At 33.4% G+C, this 17735-nt stretch overlaps 1 pseudogene; it reads left to right on the plus strand.

The window, feature by feature from the left end:
- Positions 1–6688: 6688 nt before the first annotated feature.
- LOC130980484 (pentatricopeptide repeat-containing protein At1g73710-like) lies at positions 6689–17515 on the plus strand (annotated as a pseudogene).
- Positions 17516–17735: the final 220 nt, after the last annotated feature.

A 17735-nucleotide genomic window follows, 5' to 3' on the forward strand; every position in this document is an offset into this window, starting at 1 on the left:
GACTACGAAACATGCGCAGTCAGAGTCATCAATGACACCAAACTTTATTCGGTACCTGCTTAATAAAAAAAACAGCATAAAAAAAGGCTAAACATAGACTTATTCAATATCTAATCCATTATGATTAGACTTTAAATTAAAAAAATAAATAAATAACCTTGGAGTTATGGATGAAAGGAGGCGGCCGCAATTTGAACATTTGAAAGTTTTTGTGAAAGCATATATGGACCTGTTGCATTTACATTGGCCGTACCGCTAGTCTAAAGTATCTATAATATGACTTATAGTAGCCAAGACAACACAAACAGTATTTTAAAAAAAAAACTTAATGATTTAAATCTTCTGAATTTAATGAGTTTTCAAATCTAAAATATATCTAAATAAATAAGAATAATAAACAAAAATAATCAATGTACAACAGATTTAAATTAATTTTTTCAACCTTTTTACAGAAAAAAAATTATCGTATCTAATTCTTTTAACTGCTTAATGGTTTTGCCTTGATAAATTTTTAAGAATGCAGCCTCATTTGGAATTTCGCCGATATTCCCCCTAGGTTCTTCAAATCTTACAAAACTAGATAAATAAAGCGAAAAAAAAACTACGTTAGATAACACATATAATATTAAACTAAAGAATTTAAAAAAATATATATCCACCTATTTTTAAATTAGATGACATTTACTTTTTCAAGATTGAAGAACATCTTTGTGCCATACATAAAATTCTGTAAACTAATTTTTCCTGAAAAATTTAATTTAACACAAAATGAGTAAAAAATCACATAAAAAATATTAAAAGCAAGCTCACATATAAAAATTCACATAATTATGGATCAATATTACGGTTATATAACTTCACTCTAACAAATTGTAAGACGACAACAGCTCTATCTTTATTGCCGAATCCCAAAAAACATTTAATTCATGTGCATAATTGCCAAAAAGTGTACACTCCATTATTTTTCTATGTTAAATAGAATGTTTAATGTTAAATATATTTTTTTATGACAAAATAAAAAAATAATTACAACTAAAAAAAGTAACTACCAATAAAATAATATCAAATTATATATATTTTATATTTTAAAACTAAAAAATTAACAATAAAATTAAAACGTCAAACACAATTTAAAAAAGTTAATAATTAGTTTATTAATTATTTTAAACTCATAAAAAACTAGCTAGGGAAAGAATGCTTTTTATTAAAATTCTTTTTAAAAAAAGATTTAAATACTTTTTTTTAAAATCAATTCAAACTGATTTTTCAAAAAATTTAAATATTATTAATAAAAAAACATTGCCATTTTTTCAAAGATGTTGCCCTTGAATAAAAACGTTGGTTACTTATTAATAAAAATATTCAAAACAAAATAAGTTAAAATAACAATTTAAAAAGATGAGAACATCAAAATTTTTAGATTTATAAAAATAAATATATGATTACCCATCATCAATTTCTAATTCAATAACAGTATATTTGATAGATTTGTCATCCTTTTCAAAAGTTTTCTCACTCTCAATTCCAGCAAAAATATCTAACAACATATGAAATGATTTAAATAAAAAAAAAATTGTTATCAATAAGTTTGTTAAAACTAAAACACAGTAGAAATTATCAATAAAATAAATAAATTTATAAATAAATTATACTATTTCTAAAACAATAAACTTATCAACTAAGTAGGTGTAATCGTACCCAAGAACATTAAAAGTGTCAAAACTCACAAAATTAAATCCATATCGTTGGATACTTGACGATTCTGGAAGTCTATGCATATTTGGTTTAAATTAACCACATACCCATGATGTGTAGTTTTGAAATTATCCTCATTGAGTCCAACACTAAAATATCTTATTTGGTAAGATATTTCTTCCTTTTGCAAATTTACGAATCGAGACACAAGAGCCCTCTTAACTGAGGCGTGTATTTTTCCTCCTTTGAATTGATAAATAAAAATCAAAGAACAATTAGATGGGATAAACAAACAAATTTAAAATATAAATAATATAAATTTAAAATAAAAATAAAAAATATATTAATAAAAAACTCACGTCTTCATCGAGCTAAACCATCTCAATTGAGTATGGCTATGAAGAATTTTTGTAACTTAGTAGTGTCCATGACCGTATCACTTGTATACGTACACACAAATTGTCGATTATAGGTTTAATTTCTGCGATTTTGTGAATACCAGCCATTGGAATAAGTAGAGAAATTTTAGATTTTGGATGTATATAAAGAAAGGGTTTGATGTACTTTGAATTGTGGTACTACACATATCTCATAACTTATACTTTTACAGTTGACTCATAGTTCAAATTTTTTAAATTTGATTGACTTTAATTTAAATTTGAATTAAATTTGCAGATAAAGTAAATAAATATATTAACAATTTTTTAAATTTTAAATTAATGTAAATATATTTAAATTTACGTATGTAGCTGTAATTTTTGAAAAAAAAAATCTACAAAAATTCAAAAAATAGTGCTAAAAAGAATTAACAAATTTTTAAAAAATAGTGTTAAAATTTAAAAAATAACAACTTAAGTAAAACAATTTAAAATTTAAAAAATAACAAGCTAAGTACAACAATCTAAGATTTAAAAAATAACAACCTAAATAAAATAATTCAAAATTTAAAAAATAACCACCTAAACAAATAATAATTTATAATTAATAATTTATAAATATAAATCTAAAATTTTCTAGTGACGACACCAAAACAAATAAACTCCCAAACTCAATGTATGAATGCCACGTCAGCATATGAGCTCCCCATTTTTCTTACTACAAAGATAAAGATAAAGATACTCCAAGTATTATAATTTTCTTTATGCTGATGGTTGGTTTAGACCCAATTTTCGTAAATAGTTTAATTAAACTCTTTTTGAAAAAATAGTTTAAACAATAAATACTTATATTAAAAGTAGCTTATAAATAAATTATTTTGTGTTTAAATTTTTAATTCTAAAAATGCTTATTTTAAAAAATATATAATGAAAAAAATTTATTATGAAAAAAAGTTAGTTTTTAATTTTTCTATAAGCTCTTAAATAGTTTCTAAAAAAATTGTAATTTGATTTTAAAAATTGTACTAAATATTAATACTACTACTTTTTATAAGTTAAAAATTCAAAAAAATTATTTTAAAAACTTTTCAAATAGACCTATATTATAATTTTTATAAAATTATACCAAATATTAATATTACTACTTTTAATAATCTGGAATTGAATTCTCACTATAGGTAATCTATGTTATGATTTCTATAAAATTTCTAACGTTTGAATCGGATTACTTCTAGTAAGATGGATGTGTGGTTTTACTTAAAATAAAATTGTATTATTTTATTTAACAAAGATTATTAGGTAAATAATAACAACAATAATAAAATTTACTAAAAAATTTAGATAAGGTTGACCCAAGTAATCCTATCAATGCCAAATTGCTAACAAATAAATAGTAGGAAAAAAAAAGAAAGAGATTGAGTTTTATATATAATGAGTATTAGTATATTATAAAGGCTACTAATAAATTATGGATGTTGTGAAATTATTGAGTTTGAATATCTAAAATTATACATTAAACTTTTAATAATTTTATCATATATTTAATTAAATTGATTCAATTATAGTTTGAGTTGATTAGACTATTGAACCAGTTGAATGATCGATTCTTGCAACTTCTATTCTTAATATATAAAAATAGATACATAAGCATGCATCATATTATTTTTGAGACACAACTTTAGAATCAACTACTCCATTCTTACCAAATCAACTATTATTTTCAAATTAATAAAAAAATAAAATATACAAATAAAAAACTAAAAAATAGAATCCAATAAATTTATAACCTGCAAATATATTGAATTCATATTTCTATATTTATTATATCTTACTGTTATAAACAATATAATAAATTTATAACTGCAACAATTAATTTATTAATTTTTATAAATAACTCACTAAAGGTAATAAATATTCATATTACAAATGTCATAATAATATTATTAATCATAATAAATTTTACGTTATAAGTATTTAAATTTTATACCATTTAAACTACATATATAAGTCTTTTATCACTATTCCTTCACATAACATCAAATTTAGCACAAAAAATTTATTTTCGAACTGCATATTTCAAACTTACTCAATTGAGCATCATTCTTTCAGAGCAGAACGATTAAAAATCGAATAACTATCTAAGATCTAATGGCCATGCAATGAGAATCTGATGATCAGGTATGACAAAAAAATCACAACATGCATCATACATTCATACTTACTCAAATACCATATACCTAATGATAACATAAATTGAATATTGGAATAGGAAACGATCTTCACAATTTTAGCAACTATAAAAAAAATTGATGACAAATTAGGTGAAACTATGTTAAATGTAAAAAGTGTCAGAAGAAAGCATATAAAAAAAGAAAGAGTAAAACCCCTCCCCGGTCCCTAACCATTTACGAAATTGACCTGGCGCTCCCTCACTGTTGGAAATTAACAACGCGGTCCTTAACCATTCTCTCCGTGTGACCAAAAGGACCCTCTTACTGGTACTTCCGGTTAAGAGGGTCCTTTCGGTCACACAGAGAGAATGGATAATGACCGTGTTGTTATTTTCTAATGGTGAGGAGACCGGGGAGAGATTTTACTTAAAATTGAAAAATAAATAAAAAAGGACATTATTTTAAGTTTTGCATCTAATGCATTCTGCCATATTTTACATGTGAACGGAGAGCAAACAACGTCAAACTTAATAGATAGCACGAAATCATTAACAACGAGACTTAACACAAAAGTGATAATTATTTGGGTTGATTAAGCATTATTATGTCTTGGATTTAGGGTTTTAAAAACGACATGTATGTTCTATATTGTTGAACCTAAAAAAAAGTTAGTTCAAGATTATTATTCCATACACCTTTTTCTAGAAAAATTAAACTGCTTTTCTTATTAGTGGAATTAAATTTATCAACCATAATTTTAATAGTAGGGTTACACGTAGAGACTAAATATTCTTTTTAGATTTTTAGAAGTGATATTTGTTTCATTCAAATATTTGTGATATGACGAATTAATTTTAATTTAATTTTACGTATTTTAATTTTGTTTATTTAGTTACTAATTTGAATTTTATGTCAGAAGATTTAGAGTTTTCTTTATTTAACCTAAAGTTGAGTGAGTTTCTTCGATTTAATTTCAAAATCAGTGAACAAATTAGATTGAGGTATTTCTTTCTTGTTGCATCAAGAAAATGAATAAAATATCAACTGATTCTCTTTGTATTCAATTTCTTGATGCAACAAGAAAGAAATACCTCAATATAATTTGTTCACTGGTTTGGAAATTAAATCGAAGAAACTCACTCAACTTTAGGTTAAATAAAGAAAACTCTAAATCTTCTGACATAAAATTCAAATTAGTAACTAAATAAACAAAATTAAAATACGTAAAATTAAATTAAAATTAATTCGTCATATCACGAACATTTGGATGAAATAAATATCACTTCTAAAAATCTAAAAAGAATATTTAGTCTCTACGTGTAACTCTACTATTAAAATATTTAGTCCGTAACCATCTAGAAAAGGACCTGGCGCCCTCTGACCATTAGAAATAACAACACGATCCTTATCCATTCTCTCGTGTGACCGAAAGGACCCTCTTGTCGGTTTTCAGGTAAAAAATAACCGGAAGTACTAGTAAGAGGGTCCTTTTGGTCACACGGAGAGAATGGTTAAGGACAGCGTTGTTAATTTCCAATGGTGAGAGGGCGCCAGGTCAATTTCGTAAATGGTTAGGGACCGGGGAGGGGTTTTACTCAAAAAGAAACAACTACATTTGTGGCACATGTAATCAAACACCACAATATCCAACAATAAGGTAACTCTATATACTTTTCATAATCTCATCTATCAAATTATTAGTTACTAACCCAATACTTATTTTAGGTTCAGAATTCAATTAAAGGTTTCAGATCAAAGTGTTACAACAACTTTTGTACCATTTGATGGCGACGCAAAAAACTTATTGGGCACAACTGCTTCAAATCTAATCATTTCAGAAAAATAATGACATTGAAGCACCACTCCATCAAGAGATTAAAGAGAAAGAAAACCATACAAATTCAAGACACATTTTTGGAAGAACATACATACAAAGATGGAACCAAATAACACAATAGAAAGTGCATCAAACTCATCAATTCATAAAGAACATGTTTTTACAAGAACCTACGACAAAAAGAAGAAAGCAGCAACTCTAACAACCAACAATAAAAAGGAGGACGATCGCCACATAAAATGACTAAGTCTATCAACTAAAACAAATACAAAAATCAAACCACCTTTTAAAAATTATGTAAAATAAAACACCTTTTAAATTTAACTTCAATTTACACATATTTAATTTATTTCTACAAAATATAATAATTTTTAATATTTATTATATACTATCGTTAACAAAACATAACAATTTTTAATATTTATCATATACTATCAGTAATTTACGGATGCTCGGGTCTCATTCTAGTTGGTCTGTGATTTTATTAAAAATTCCCCGCAGGCGAACTTCCACTGAAAAATCTTGCTTGTGTCGCCGTTTTGGCACCTTAAACCCTCACCAAGACGACCATCTTTTTGGGTTCTTTATTACTTGAAAGAAAGCATAATATGTCATGTTCAGACATATTTTTTGTAAGTCCTCCTTCTTCATCTTCTTCAATTTCTTCAAACTTTATTGTCAAGGTTCTCACAAAACCTCACTATTGGGGCCATTTGCCAACCCATATTACAAAATCGCACTTTCCTCGCATTCATTGTCATTCTCTATCTTCATCCCTAAAGGATCGGAAGAGCAAGAAGAAGAAGGCGTATGGCGGTAATTTACCTTCAATTTTGAAATCTTTAGAGTATTCTGTTGATGTTGAAGCGACCCTTGATTCTTTCTCTGAGAATCCTAGTCCTAAAGAGATAACTGTTATACTTAGGGAACAGGGTAGGTGGGAGCGTGTTGTTAAGGTTTTTGAGTGGTTTAAGTCACAGAGAGGATATGTTCCCAATGTGATTCACTATAATGTTGTGCTTAGAGTTCTTGGTAAGGCTCAGAGATGGGACCAATTGAGGCTTCTCTGGATCAAAATGGCAAAAAATGGGGTTTCGCCTACTAATAACACTTATAGCATGCTTGTTGATGTGTATGGGAAAATAGGTCTTGTTAGGGAAGCACTTCTGTGTATTAAGCATATGAGGTTGAGGGGTTTTTTTTTTCCTGATGAGGTTACAATGAGTACGATTGTTAAGGTGTTGAAGGATGCGTGAGAGTTTGATAGGGCAGATAGGTTTTACAAGGATTGGTGTGATGGTAGGGTTGTGTTAGATGATCTTGATTTGGATTCTCTCTCAGTTACTGCTACAAATGGTTCTAGATCGATGCCTATCAGTTTCAAGCATTTCCTTTCGACTGAGCTGTTTAAGATGGGTGGGAGAAACATTTTGAATTCATCAAACAAGGAGATTGGTCACCAGAAACCCCAGTTGACTTCAACTTTCAATATCTTGATAGATTTGTATGGCAAGGCTAGACAGCTAAAGGATGCTGCCGAAGTCTTTGTTGATATGTTAAAATTCGGAGTGGCAATGGATACAATCACTTTTAATACTATGATCTTTATCTGTGGAAGTCATGGTAATTTGTTGGAAGCTGAATCTCTGCTTAATAAAACGGAAGAAAAGGGTATATCCCCTGATACGAAAACTTACAATATCCTACTGTCCTTGTATGCTAATTCGGGGAATACTGATGCTGCTCTTTGTTGTTATAGAAGGATTATAGATGTTGGACTCTTTCCGGATGATGTAACTCACAAAGCTCTTCTTGGTGCGCTATGTTCAAAGAATATGGTTCAAGCTATGGAAACTCTGATTGATGAAATGGAGAAATCTTCTGTTTTTGTCGATGAGCACTCTCTTCCTGGTATCATCGAGATGTATGTTAACGAAGGAGCCCTTCACAAAGCAAATGATATGCTTCAGAAATTTCTGATGAACGGTGTACCATCATCAAGTATATGTGTTGCAATTATGGATGCTTTTGCTGAAAAGGGACATTGGCTTGAAGCCGAGAATGTGTTCTATTGGGAAAGAGGTGTGCCAGGACAGAGAAGGGATGCCATAGAATACAATGTCTTGATCAAAGCATATGGCAAAGGAAAACTTTACAACAAAGCTGTTTCTCTCTTCAGGGTAATGAAGAATCATGGAACTTGGCCTGATGGTTGCACTTATAATTCCCTCATTCAGATGTTATCCGGTGCTGATTTAGTCGATCAGGCAAGAGATCTCATGGTTGAAATGCAAGGGATGGCATTTAAGCCGCATTGTCAGACTTTTTCTGCTGTTATTGCATGCTATGCTCGTCTCAGTCAGCTTTCTGATGCTGTCAGTGTGTACCAGGAAATGCTGCGAGCCGGAGTAAAACCAAATGAGGTTGTGTATGGATCTTTAATACACGGATTTGCAGAATACGATAGTCTTGAGGAGGCACTGTGATGATTGGATTTTTGATGGTATAGAATTTCACAAATGAATTCTCGTTGCAAGTATAGTTTCTAAACCAACAATAATCCTTTCATACAAAAGATTGTTGTCACAAGTAACAACCCCTAAATTTATAAACTGAAGTATTGAAACCTCGGGTCGTTCTCCCTAGGAATTACAATAAAGTGCCTTGTTATTGGTTAGAAATGTGTTTTGGGGGTTTGGACAAGAAGCATGAAAAGTAAATGGCAATGAAAATAAACTAACAACTATAAAAGGCTCTTGGTAAGGTGTGAGAACTAGAAGTCCTATCCTAGTTATCCTTCTCAATTGTGATGAGAATTGTTCATTGCTACCACTTAGTTAACCCTTACTAAATAAAGGAAAGTCAAGTGGATGAATTGACTTGAGCCACAAGTCCTAGCCAACTCCCAAGGAAAGACTAGCTTTAGTGCACTCCAAACCAATTAGCAATCTCTCCAATTGTCAATCAACAAAGGAATTAGATAACTCAAGTGTCACTAATTACTCTACCTAGGCCAAGAGGAACAAAATCTATACTAAAACTAAAAGAGACATTTTAACAAACACATAGAGTGCAATAAAAGTAAACAACATAAATTGCAAGAATTAAAGAGAGATCTAACTACAAAGGCAAGAGATTAACAATGGAAAAGCAAAGAAGAACAATTATTATGAATTACCTCTTATTGAATTGAAAGAATGTAGAGGGAACAATACTAGATCTACAACAAAATGTAAGAACAACATAAAGAAAATTACAACAAAAGAGTAGAAGAAGATGAATCTAACAACAAAGAATTGAATTGTAGAAGTAGAAGAAAGCAAAGATTAAAACCTAGATCTAAGAACTAATCCTAATCCTAATCCTAATTCTAGAGAGAAGTGAGAGCTTCTCTCTCTAGAAACTACTTCTAAACTAATCCTAATGTGTGTGTAATGAATGGAATCCCCTTTGCTCTTCAATCCTTGGCTTTAAATAGCATCTTTGGCGCCAAAGTTGGTTAGGATTGGGCCCCACAACCCTTCAGAATTCGTTGGCCACGTTTTCATTAAAAAATCATAAACCAACACCGACGCGTACGCGCACAGCACGCGTACGCGTCCATGGGGTGATTCGCAGGTGCGCGCAAGCGCCAGGTGCGCGCGCGCGTCCATGGGCGAGTTCACTTCTTTGACTTTTCATGATTTCTCCACTTTGCATGCTTTCCCTCTTCGCTCCTTTGATCCATTCCTAGCCTTTTCAATCTGAAATCACTAACAAACATATCAAGGCATCTAGTGGAATCAAAGGGAGATTAAAACCATCAAATTAAGGGTTTAAAAGCATGTTTTCACATCTAAGCACAAATAAGGAGACAATCACAAAACCATGCTATTTCATTGAATAAATGTGGGTAAAAAGTGATAAAATCTCTTAAAATCAATACAAGATAAATCGTCAAAACGGGGTTTGTCAACCTCCCCACACTTAAACCAAGCATGTCCTCATGCTTAAACCAAGAATGAAGTAAAGGTATGGCATTTATTCAATGGGAACTAACTAAATGCAATCTACCTATATGCAACTATCTAAATGAATGCAATTGCTTGGTCAAAATAAATCAATTCTCAAGAAGCATATATGCACAAGGGCTAAGGACTAGCAAGTCTAATCCACAATTGAATTGAGTTATTAAATATTTTTACAAACTTGCATGAAGAGATGATCATAGGTGGAAACATGTAATTGAGCATCAAACCCTCACCGGATGTATTTGCACTCTATTCGCTCAAGTGTTTAGGGTTGATTCTCTCAATTCTCTCCTAATCATGCTTTCTAAGATTTGTTTTTCTTCTAACAATCAACAATTATTTCATGCACGCATACAATTATCATGAGGTCTTTTCTTTAGGTTGTAATGGGGTAAGGGTCAAGGTAGGATCCATATTTGGTTAAGTGAGCTTGATATTTGAATCTTTGATAAGCTTAAACTTCCCACCTAACCTATGACATCCGATACACCTAAGTTCTACTCTAACTACCCATTTTTCTCACTTTTTCACATACTCATGCATCCCTTTTCATTTCACAACACTTATGCATTGATCTTATTGAGCTTCGCTTTGGGGCATTTTGTCCCCTTTTTATTATTTTTCTTCTTTTTTTTTTCCTTTTCTTTCTTTTTCTATTTTTTTTCTTTTCCATATTATTTTTTTTCTTTTTCTTTTGTTTTTCTCATTTTTTTCTTTCTATATACAAGAGCATCAATGCATAAGGTTTTACATTTGATCAACACATGAATATGTACCCAATTCCCAATATTTACACTAATAATATAAAACTACCCTTTTATTCACCCAACGTCCCAAGGTTCCCACACTTGAATGATACTCACACACTCTAGCCTAAGCTAATCAAAGATCCAAATAAGGACATTTATTGTTTTTCGCTTTAAGGCTTGTAATGTGCTAAAATTAAGAACAAGTGGGTTAATCGTAGGCTCAAATTGGCTAACAAAGGAATATAAAAGGTAAGGCCATTTGGGTAAGTGAGCTAATGAAATGATGGCCTCAATCATATAAATGCATGTATATACAAAATAATGGACATAAAGAATCAAACAAATCAAAGATTACAATCATAGAAAGAGAATAATGCACACAAGAAGGAAAATAAGTGGTTATAAGATGTAACCACATCAATAGGCTCAAAACTCACTTGCTTGTGTTCTTAGCTCAAAAATATGATTCACGATATGTATATATTTCAAGCAAGTTTTATGAAAAGTTTTCACTCAAATCAATTAAGGTGCCCTATAGATAGAAATCTTGAAAATTTTCATTATTTTGACTAAGCTTATTGTGTATATATATGCAATAATAAGAAAATGCAAGTAAAAACCATAAAATCCTAGAATGAAATGCAAAAGTGTTGGGATTGGAAACTTGTCACCCAAGATCGTCGAACGGTCGGACGACCTCCCCACACTTAAAAGTTTGCACCGTCCTCGGTGCACGCAAAGGAGAGCTAGGTGGATGGGTTGCTACAATTGATGAGCTCCTTCAAAAGGTTGTGCGGATGACTTGTTTGTTGCCCCCTTTAGAAACTTTCCTTTCCTTCCGTATTGGTGGCCAACCCAAAAGGAAAGAAAGAAAGAAGATTAAGCCTATAACAAAGATATCAAGGCAATTAGAACATAGGCGGGGGCTAATGCCAAATAAGAGTATGATTCTCTACTACATGTTAGCTAAGCATGTAAGCTAAGTGAGAAAACAATGTAAGCGAGAAAACAATGTAAGCTAAGGCATATCATTAAGCTCGATGCAAGAGTAAAGTTAAAGTATGAAGAGTGTATTGAGCATCAAGTTCAAATGAGAAGAAGTGGGTCATGAAAGACAATATGAGGTCATATCAATGCACAAAGACACAAGAGTCATACAAGATGAAGCATTGATTTAAAATTTTCATCACCCAACAATATCAAACAAGTCAAGAGGCACCAAAATAATGCAAGAATTTCTCAATAATTGAGTGTAAGAATCCAACACCATTATTGAAATGACACTTAGAAAAAAAACTGAAAACATGCTATAGAAACAAAATGAAAATGGAAAGAGTAGAAGTATGCGAATGCAGTGAACAAAAGAAAATGGAAGATGAGAAAAAAAACTCTTTTTTTTTTACTGACGCGTGCGCGTCATGCACGTTTACGCGTCGATGGGTATATTGGTCGAAGGACACGTACGCGCCAAGTGCGCGCACGCGTGCGTCGAGTTAGGCCGGAGGCATAGTGTCGGCCCAAGTCTGGCACAACTCTCGGGTAAAAGTACCAGGGGTGCAGATTGTGCAATCGACGCGCGCGCGCATAGTGCGCGTGCGCGTGCATTGCGAATTTAAGATGATGTGCGCGTACGCGCCAAGTGCGCGCACGCGTGCACAGACTTGTGCCTTAGGCCCAATGTTCGCACAGCGCAGGCCTAACTCTCGGGTTTTTGGCTGGGGTAGAATTTTTTGCATCCACGCATACGCGTACAGTGCGTGTCCGCGTGGGTGGTCGAAAAATGCTCAGGTGCGCGTACGCGTCATGTGCGCGAACGCGTGGATGGTGTTCTGTTTTTCAAAAATTTTTGCTATGTTTTTGCACCAATCCAAGCATTCCAAACCTCCAAGCTACTACCAAAACACCCTAAAACCTTATTTAACATGTTAAAATACTAATTAAACTCTACCAACTAATCTAAACATGAAATTAAACTAGTTCTACTAATATGTACAAAAGAGAAAATGAAAGGATTTTACCATGGTGAGGTGTCTCCCACCTAGCACTTTTGTTTATTGTCCTTAAGTTGGACTTATGGGGAGCTCCTCATCAAGGTGGCTTGTGCTTGTACTCATCTTGGAACTCCCACCAATGCTTGGTTCTCCATTGTGCCCCAAGATTTCTCATGGATAGAGCCAAGTGTTGATGGAGTTCTTCACAAGCTTGGGGCTCCCAAAGTTGGTCCTCTTCTTGTAATCCGGGATCCCACACTTTGTTTTCACACCCGTCTTGAGGTTGATCATCATTATTAGTCCAACCGGGTGGTGAATAAGGTGAATTCTCTATGAAGTGCCCAACAATCCTTCTAGACCCATCTATTTGAGCACTACTCCATCCTTTATATCTCATGTTTGATGCATCAACCATAATGAGCCTTGATTTGCAACGCCCACCACAAAACCTTTTCCGCTTACGCTTCATCCCGTAAACTTCCCTAAGTTGGCCATCCATTTCAAGCAAACCATATTCAAGTGGGATAATAAAGCTAATAGAAATGAATTTCACCCACTCAAATGAAGGTGTAGACGGCAACCTAGGCAAAGATGCTTCCAAAGATCTTGACAGAGCATAGCCAACCCTTGTTCTTCTATTTCTAGGGACTTCCACCTCTTCACAAGATCTCTTAATCTCAATCCTTTGTTTAACCTCCTCAACGCTTTCAAATCCAACCGGAGAAGGTTTTTCATGCTCAAAGGATTCTTCACCACTAAGACTTGATGCTTGATCTTCATCACCAAGGGAACTCAATTCTTTCTCTATCCCATCCAAGTCTTCATATGGAATATGCCTTGGAAGGTGTGCACTTTCCTCCCTAGCATCAATTTCAATCATCTTGGAGGGGTTTTCTTCAACTCTATGTTCCCATGGAGGCTCTGCATCTCCTAAGTCTTCTACCACTTCTTCCTTGTTTTCAACAATTAAAGCTTCCTCCAATTGTTCTAATACAAAGCAACTCCCTTCATTTCCCACCGGAGTTTCCAATCTCTCCTTCATGCTATGTTCTTCATTCGATTCTCCACATGTAGCCGTGGAAGTTCCTTGAGTGTTCAAGCATTGGGAGGCTAATTGATTTGTTACCGCATCCAAGGCGGCCATGAAATTTTGCACATCCATTTTCATCTCTTCTTGCCCTTGAACAAGAACACCAAGGGTTTCATCCATTAGAGATTGGGGTGGTTGGAAGGATTCATCATTTTGGGAGAAGGGTTCATAGTAGGAAGGTGGTTCTTCTTGGTAGAGTTGTGGTGGTTCAATGTTTTCCATTCTTTCCACTTGTTGCACAACACACTCCATGGTTGCTTGAAATTGATCCAATGCTTCTTTGAGATGATCCCTTGACTCTTGTTCCTCTTGGATTATATGATTAGGATCATGTGGCTCTTGGATCAATGGATATGAGTATTCTTCCATGGGAGGTTGTGGTGGAAAGTAGTATTCATCTTGTGGTTGAAAATTTTTATATATTGGAGGTGGTTCATCTTGGTAATAATGTGGAAGAGGCGGCTCTTGAAAAGATTGATGTTGGAATGGTGGTAGCTCTATATGTGGTTCATATGGCTCATATGGTAGTTGGTAGGATGGATATGGATTAGGGTCATATGAAGGTGGTTGGTAAGAAGGGGCTTGTGAGTATGGTTGAGAGTTATGTTGAGGATATGGTTCATAGGCATATGGTGGTGGTTCTTGAAAGTCACAAGGTGATTCACCATAGCCATTGGATTGATATGCATCAAAAAATGGCTCTTCTTCATAGTGCATTGGTGGAGGTTGTTGCCATGAAGATTGATCATATGCATATGGCTCCTCCCACCATTGATTGTCCCATCCTTGATGCATCTCTTCATTGAAGTTCTCATCACCTACAACATAGTTGTAATCACACTCATAGCTAAAATGAGAATTCATGGTGAAAAGAGAAAACAAAAATCAAAAGCTAATAGAAAATAAGAGAAACAAAATTCTACAAATAGCAAACAAAGCAAAAAAAAAGCAAGATATTCACACTATTCACATATGTACAATAACCAATAACATAACACCATTGCAATTCCCCGGCAACGGCGCCATTTTGATGATTGGATTTTTGATGGTATAGAATTTCACAAATGAATTCTCGTTGCAAGTATAGTTTCTAAACCAACAATAATCCTTTCATACAAAAGATTGTTGTCACAAGTAACAACCCCTAAATTTATAAACCGAAGTATTGAAACCTCTGGTCGTTCTCCCTAGGAATTACAATAAAGTACCTTGTTATTGGTTAGAAATGTGTTTTGGGGGTTTGGACAAGAAGCATGAAAAGTAAATGGCAATGAAAATAAACTAACAACTATAAAAGGCTCTTGGTAAGGTGTGAGAACTAGAAGTCCTATCCTAGTTATCCTTCTCAATTGTGATGAGAATTGTTCATTGCTACCACTTAGTTAACCCTTACTAAATAAAGGAAAGTCAAGTGGATGAATTGACTTGAGCCACAAGTCCTAGCCAACTCCCAAGGAAAGACTAGCTTTAGTGCACTCCAAACCAATTAGCAATCTCTCCAATTGTCAATCAACAAAGGAATTAGATAACTCAAGTGTGACTAATTACTCTACCTAGGCCAAGAGGAACAAAATCTATACTAAAACTAAAAGAGACATTTTAACAAACACATAGAGTGCAATAAAAGTAAACAACATAAATTGCAAGAATTAAAGAGAGATCTAACTACAAAGGCAAGAGATTAACAATGGAAAAGCAAAGAAGAACAATTATTATGAATTACCTCTTATTGAATTGAAAGAATGTAGAGGGAACAATACTAGATCTACAACAAAATGTAAGAACAACATAAAGAAAATTACAACAAAAGAGTAGAAGAAGATGAATCTAACAACAAAGAATTGAATTGTAGAAGTAGAAGAAAGCAAAGATTAAAACCTAGATCTAAGAACTAATCCTAATCCTAATCCTAATTCTAGAGAGAAGTGAGAGCTTCTCTCTCTAGAAACTACTTCTAAACTAATCCTAATGTGTGTGTAATGAATGGAATCCCCTTTGCTCTTCAATCCTTGGCTTTAAATAGCATCTTTGGCGCCAAAGTTGGTTAGGATTGGGCCCCACAACCCTTCAGAATTCGTTGGCCACATTTTCATTAAAAAATCATAAACCAACACCGACGCGTACGCGCACAGCACGCGTACGCGTCCATGGGGTGATTCGCAGGTGCGCGCAAGCGCCAGGTGCGCGCGCGCGTCCATGGGCGAGTTCACTTCTTTGACTTTTCATGATTTCTCCACTTTGCATGCTTTCCCTCTTCGCTCCTTTGATCCATTCCTAGCCTTTTCAATCTGAAATCACTAACAAACATATCAAGGCATCTAGTGGAATCAAAGGGAGATTAAAACCATCAAATTAAGGGTCTAAAAGCATGTTTTCACATCTAAGCACAAATAAGGAGACAATCACAAAACCATGCTATTTCATTGAATAAATGTGGGTAAAAGGTGATAAAATCTCTTAAAATCAATACAAGCTAAACCGTCAAAACGGGGTTTGTCACACTGTTGTGTATGGATCTTTAATAAACGGATTTGCAAAATACGGTAGTCTTGAGGAGGCACTTAGGTATTTCAACATTATGGAAGAATGCGGATTATCTGCCAATTTAGTTGTGTTGACATCCTTGCTAAAGTCTTATTGTAAGGTTGGGAACTTGGAAGGAGTAAAAGCCATTTATGAACGGATGCAGAACTTGAAAGGTGGTCTTGATTTAGTTGTGTGCAATAGTATGATCAGTCTCTTTGCAGATCTTGGATTGGTTTCCGAAGCCAAGATGGCTTTCGAGAATTTGAGAGAAAAGGGCTGGGCAGACGGGATTTCATACATAACAATGATGTTTCTTTATAAAGATGTGGGAAGGATTGACGAGGCCATTGAGATCGCGGAGGAGATGAGGCTTTTAGGTTTACTGAGGGATTGTGTTTCATATAATAAGGTACTGGTATGTTGTGCCACTCATGGACATCTTTATGAGTGTGGTGAACTAATACATGATATGATATCTAAGAAGCTTTTGCCAAATGATGGAACTTTTAAAGTGTTGTTCACTGTATTAAAGAAGGGAGGGTTTTCAATTGAAGCAGTTGTGCAGTTGCAGTCATCTGTGATGGAGGGGAAGCCTTATGCGCGACAAGCTGCGATCACTGCTTTGTATGCTTTAGTTGGTATGCACAATTTGGCGCTTAAATCTGTTCAGACATTCATAGAATCCGAGGTTGATCTTGACTCCTATGCATATAATGTGGCAATCTATGCATACGGTTTGGCTGGAGAAATCAACAAGGCCTTGAACACATACATGAAAATGCAGGATAAGCATTTGGAGCCGGACATTGTGACTCAGATTAATATGGTAGGTTCTTATGGAAAAGCTGGCATGGTTGAAGGTGTGAAACGGATATTTACCCAACAAAGAGGCGGAGAGATCAAGCCATGCAAGTCTTTGTTCAAGGCTATTATAGATGGTTACCAAGTTTGCAATAGAAAGGACCTAGCTGAGTTAGTTAGCCAAGAGATGAAAATCACATTCAACTTGGAAGAAAATAATGAAGTTGAGAGCAAAATTGAAAGTGAAAATGGAAGTGATTGTGATTGATTTTGATGAAAGCTTCTTTGAGGTCTGTTAAATCCACAGGTGGTTGTATATTAGGGTTAGGGGAGACAAATTTATGTATGTACAATGTAAGTGATCATATATAAATTTCTTTTTGCTTATTTTGTATAGCGAAATATATTGATTGACAGCAATTATTATTCAGTATCTTTTTTATTTATGTTTTTGCAGGATGTTGGCAAAATTTGTGAACAAGTTCTCA

The sequence above is a fragment of the Arachis stenosperma genome, chromosome 5, assembly GCF_014773155.1.
Source record: "Arachis stenosperma cultivar V10309 chromosome 5, arast.V10309.gnm1.PFL2, whole genome shotgun sequence".
NCBI lineage: Eukaryota > Viridiplantae > Streptophyta > Magnoliopsida > Fabales > Fabaceae > Arachis > Arachis stenosperma.